This window comes from Hyaena hyaena, unplaced genomic scaffold, assembly GCF_003009895.1.
Source record: "Hyaena hyaena isolate Hyena2069 unplaced genomic scaffold, ASM300989v1 scaffold_2127, whole genome shotgun sequence".
NCBI classification, from domain to species: domain Eukaryota; kingdom Metazoa; phylum Chordata; class Mammalia; order Carnivora; family Hyaenidae; genus Hyaena; species Hyaena hyaena.
This window is the reverse complement of record NW_024082739.1, coordinates 76,954-82,953: the sequence shown is the minus strand read 5'-3', so window position 1 is coordinate 82,953 and position 6,000 is coordinate 76,954.

Below are 6,000 nucleotides of genomic sequence, written 5' to 3'. Positions count from 1 at the left end.
AGAGCTCACTTTTAACCACAGTCCAATTTCAGGATCACTCTCCAGTGGGGAGGGCAGTGATAAGCCTGGCATCTGAATCAGGAAAACAAAACGAAAGCATTAAACTTCAATACTTTCCTGTAAGCACTCTTAAATTCATCCCCACTCTTTTGCTTCCTTCATTTCATTGCTGAGTATTGTTAGTTAAGTAAAATATATACTTTATAACAATTCTTTCCCTCCTGCCTCTCAGATGGAGGCTCATTGGCATTCTCTCAAAATATGGACAGTCTTCTTCTAAAGACACTACCTAGAGCAGCACACACGTAACCTGTTCAGGATGACATCTTTCATTTTTAATTTTCCTCTAGAAATTTCTTGGCAAAGGCTATTGATGCTAATATTAATGTTTTTTTAATAACTCCTGCTATGATTTACACACAATGCCTTTTTATGCCTAAGCTTCAGTGCTTTCTCAATAATACTACAACACCATGAACGGTGTCTTTACAGAATTCAGGCAAGTATGGGTCAGCAGTACTTATTACCATGATCAAGTCTTACTAAATTAAGATCTGCAGTTAAACCACATATAATTGAGGCCACAGACCTGGTCTGAGACTAGCAATCCCAGGAACTAAACATAGGTTAAAATAGACTTAATTTAAACAATTTTAAATTTAAAAAATTATAATAACGAACTATGTAACTTTAAATGTAATGTTCCTATTGTAATAAAATATATAATCTAAGCAAAGTGTAACTGTCCCTGACTCTGATTTTAAAGATTCACAACCTTCTTTCTATGATGTTTCAGATCTGCCTTGCTTATTACCACCACTAACCTCCACTTCTCTTGCCTTGGGCTTGTCTTTCTCACCTTCCTTTCTACACTTGCATTCATCATCTTAACTCCCTAGATTTTCCATTATTCCTTCTTTTTGTTAATTATGTGGAAAAATCTCATCCATAATCCAAGCTTCCTTTTTTTACCCCACTGCTCAGTCAGTTCAGACCATTCCTCTGATATTTTAAATACCTCTCCCAGGGTCGCCTGAGTGGCTCAGTCCGTTAAGTGACCAACTTCGTCTCAGGTCATGAATTCATGGTTCATAGGTTCAAGCCCTGCATCGGACTCTGTGCTAACAGCTTGGACTCTGGAGCCTGTTTTGGATTCTGTGTCTGTCTCGCTCTCTGCCCCTCCACCACTCGTGTTCTGTTTCAGCCTCTCAAAAATGAACAAATGTTAAAAAAAATTAAATACTCTCTCCCAAAGCCAAGAAGAGGTAATTGAAAACTGGAAGATACCTGATCTGGAGGCCAGTCTGAAGCAAGTTTACATTCTCCATGACTTTCTCCTGAGGTTTTAGGAGACTACTATTCACTATCCCCCTTGCTCAGACTCTTTATCTACTTCCACAAGCATATCCACCTCAGTAATGTTGTGGTTCCTATTCTTGCTCACTTTTGAAGTTGAATAAAGACTTATTTCCCTCTGCACCAAAGTAGCCTTATCTGTAGACTGAAGATAAAAAAAAAACTCTTGACAAGATTTCTCTAAGGTTAAAGGAGATACTGTGGACAAATCACTGAACTTAGAGCTTTTATACATAGTGACCATAAAATAATGGTAATAATGATGAAGACAATATATGACAACAACAGTATTTCTTTGAAGGGTCACAAGAGGTAGAAAGATATGAGGAGACTCTGGAGGATCCTTCCACAAAGGAAACACCAGAAGTGGGCACCTCACAAAAGTGACCAAGGTAGGCTGAGGAATGGGACGTGAATAGTACCAGTTTTATCTCTGTTTTATCCAGTGAAAATTTGGGAGATCCATAATATGAATGGCTTCATAATCTTTTTCTCTACCTCCAATTTCCTTGGGTAATTATGATGCTGTTACTTCTATAGTTTTCATTATAAACATTGTCAGTTTTGGAGGAAAAAAAATAAAAAAGACAACACCCAGGATGAAATGGAAAGCTCTCCAAGAAAAGGAATGAGGTTTTTGGCACTACAGGGAGCCTGCAAGCTGAGCAGCCATGTTACTGTCCTGAAGTTGCCACAGCATTAATTCACTACATTCCATATATTCACTCATGTCCACTCTGCCTGTTTCTCCACAGCTCATTATATGGTGGCCTTGGTTCAATATTTGTCCAATTCCTATTGTTTCTGACCCTATAATTTCAAATTGATTCACATTGTATTGTGATGTTTTCTACCATTTCCCAGAGGAGGAAGATGGATTTAAGGAGTTATAAACTCAAAATCCAGAAAGAACTACAATTTGGGGTTTAGACTCTGATGAATTCTTTTTCTTCTTTTAAGTGTTTGTTTAATTTTTTAAGAGAGAGAAAGTGTAAGCAGGGTAGCAGAAGAGAGAGAAACGAGAGAAAATCCAAACAGGCTCTGTGCTGTAAGCATATAGCCAGACTAGGGCTTGATCTGAGGAACCATGAGAAGAAAATTAACCTGAATCAAAATTAAGAGTTGGATGCATACCAACTGAGCCACCCAGGCACGCCTAGACCTCTGAGTCATAATTAATGTCATATTAAAAATCACTGATACTTGAGATTGGAAGGGACATTCTTGAAGGTTATCTGGTACAGCCCCAATAGCATTCTGGAATACCTATCCCATTACACTAGAAAATAATCCTTCACCCAGTATAAGCATCACATCCCACTCATGGACCCAGAGACCACCTACCATAAAGGCCTAGGCATCCTGGGCAAGTCCAGCCTGAAAAGTCTGAGTCTTGCTTGAATGCTATAGGAATGAGCATGAACAATGAAGGTATTTTAGTGAAAATTATATCCTCTGAGGAACTGAGAATGTCTCTCTTCTTCAACAGTGTCCTGATCCTCCTTCCCATACTCTGAGTGTCCACCCTCCTCTCTTCTGTCTCTCAAGTGCTACTCTGTAGTTTCCTCTTACCTCTCACTTTTATTTTCCCCGGGACTCACTCATGTACTTGGTGGAATAGTTTGCTTGTCGTCAGAGACCATTCTAATTCTCAGAGGAAGAAGGATCAGTTCATAAGTTTCCTCTAGTCCTTTGAGGTAGGAAGTCCCAGAATAAATGCAGGACAGTGTGTGTAACCCTGTCAGTGCCACCATTTTTGGTTTGCTTTTCTCCACCACCCCAGCTGCAGCAGGATTGACAGTTTGGGAATACAGGGGCAAGAAGGCTATTGAGAGTCTCAAATACTGCTGCCTCAACGTCTAGAACAAATGAGATATCACAACATGAGATGAAATGAGATCAGATCAAATCAGATTAGATCAGATACTAATTTATATCCAGGATACGATGGCGTGGTAACAATTTGGGGATATGGTACAGCCAGTGAGAAGGACTTATTAAGGATGTAAACTAGGGAGAGACAGAGTCTATACCCTACGAGCTGGAAGTGATCTACTTCCATTCTGTTATTATACACTGGATAAAAATGAGATTCAGTTATGATCTGCCTCCCTCAAAATCATACAACGATGGGTACATGGGAAATCTCTGTTCCTTCCACTTGATTTTGCTGTGAATCTAAAACTGCTATAAAAATAAAATCTATGTTCAAAACCACATAATAAGCCATAAAACCAATGTAATCACTCAGATCCGATTGATTAGTGTGGTATTTTCTTTACTGTGCCCTAGATTCCTTTTGATGAAACAGATTAATATGTTGATAAGACTAAAATCAGAAGCTGTTACTTATCTCTTTAAACTCTCTCTATGTTTGTCAACACTATTGTCTTCTGCATGTCTGTTGGTGATTGAGCAATATAGCATGCTGGCATGTGCACTAATGAATGATCAGAAATCTCTAACTGGGGTGTGAGTTCCAATTGTGATGTTAGCCCTGTTTAGTATTGGAACTACTTTAAAGAATGTGATCTGCAGTTAATTTTCCAACTCTGGCTTTAATCTTGCCAATACTGGTCTAATTATAACTGCTAACAATTTTATCATATGTACACTCAACTCAGATTTGTCTATTGCACATTTGTCATAACTCATTAATTACTAGGTACTGCTGTATTTAATACTTTCTGTTAAGAATTGGCTTTCTCAGGAATTGATGGCCTTAATATAAGTAATAGTTTTCTTAAATGTACTCAAAGAAATTCACCATCCACTGATAGTCTGTGGAAATGAGACTCTTTATACTTTAACGTTACAAAAACCTTCACAGTTCCACCTTCGAATGTCTTATGAAATTACCAAATGGTCTGAACTTACTGCCTTCACTGACACTCAATGCCTCACACTTCTCCTCATTCTTTAATTTCTTTAATATTAATTTAAATCACTCTTCATGGATTTTCCTATAAAATAAATAAATAAAAACATACATTTTAAGACATCTGATGATTTACGTAAGCCAAAATGCAGGGAACTTTAGGCTATGGAGAAATTACAATGCCTATAAATGTTTAGGCAGAAGTTATTTTTGTCCTATGTAAGAGCACTATATATTATTTCTGAATTATTCTGCCTCAGCAAGGGCTAAACCTGAACAAATACATAAAAGATATCTTTAGGGACAGACAAGTGCAAGAGTATTTTGCCCCATTGTTGTAAGGCACTGAGCTGATCTCTGTGAATAGCTCCTTATTTATCAACAGAGAAGCTTTGTCAAATTTTACTAATACATTTCCACAGATATTTTCATTCATGTATATGTATCTATATGGAACTTGCAATATAACCATTGGGTGGATGCTAATCGAGGGAAAATATCTGAGTACCAATATCCAGGCTTAAATGTATGAAAATCCAAAATTTTTCCATTGGGAAGATAGTGATACCACTTGGAAGCTGAAGAATGTGCATGCATCTTAGGACTAGATTACTTAGTAAGAAATAGTGCAGTTATAAGACAATAAATGGAGTAAGACATGATGTGATAGAAGATTTTCACTAGAGAATAAATTCTCTCAAGCTTTTTCTTTTCTTCCTTTCCCTCCATCTTTTTTTTTCTTTTCTTCCCTTCCCTTCCTTCCTTCCTTCTTAAGATTTAGTCCTAATAGTTTAGGGACATGCCAAGTTACACGGTGGGGCTTTGAGTCTGAAAAGCCAGAATTTGTGAAGACATGCTGCTTGCTATGGAATGAACAGAAGGAGGTTCATTGGCAACAACGTGAAGTTCATTCAGTGCGATGACAAAGTGAGCCTGATGCCAGTGTGTCAGCACACCAACAGTTCCTTGCATGGCTCCTGACTCTCCGCTTGGGACACAGTTTGTATTTACTCTGGACCACAGTAGGCAAGAACTGTAACAATGTGGTTGTAACCCGTACTGTGAGCTTCCTTCACTTCCCTCTACATACCCAGTTTGTCAAACAACTTCATGGCTTTCTTTCCATTCAGCTCCCTCTCTCTCTCTCTCTCTTTTTTTAATTTATATTTATTTTGAGAGAAAGCGTCCACACTAGCGCGCACACACACACACGTGTGCTCAAGTGCGAGAGGCAGAGAGAGAGGGAGAGAGAGAATACCAAGCAGGCTTCTCGCTTTCAGCACAGCAGCAGCTCCCTCTCTAAGCAGTGAAATTCATCCAAACTTCCCCTCAAAACCTTTCCTCTGCTCTACACACTTCTGGATTGGCTCACCCCTCCCCCCACCCCATACTGTGATTGGCTGACTATACTTGTCTGGTTTCTTTCTTTTTAAAATTTTTTAAATGTTTTATTTATTTCTGAGAGAGAGAGAGACAGATTGCGTGAGCAGGGGAGGGTCAGAAAGAGAGACAGACTCCGAAACAGGCTCCAGGCTCTGAGCTAGCTGTCAGCACAGAGCCCTGAGCCCTACCCGGGGCTCAAACCCACTAGCGGAGAGATCACGACCTGAGCCAAAGTCGGAGGCTTAACCGACTGAGCCACCCATGCGCTCCGATACTTGTCCCATTTCTTAAGATCATAGAACAACATTTTGAAAGTCATACTGGTCCTAAAATAAACAGCCTTCCCCCATCCCCACATGCTTTCTTTTATATATATATATATT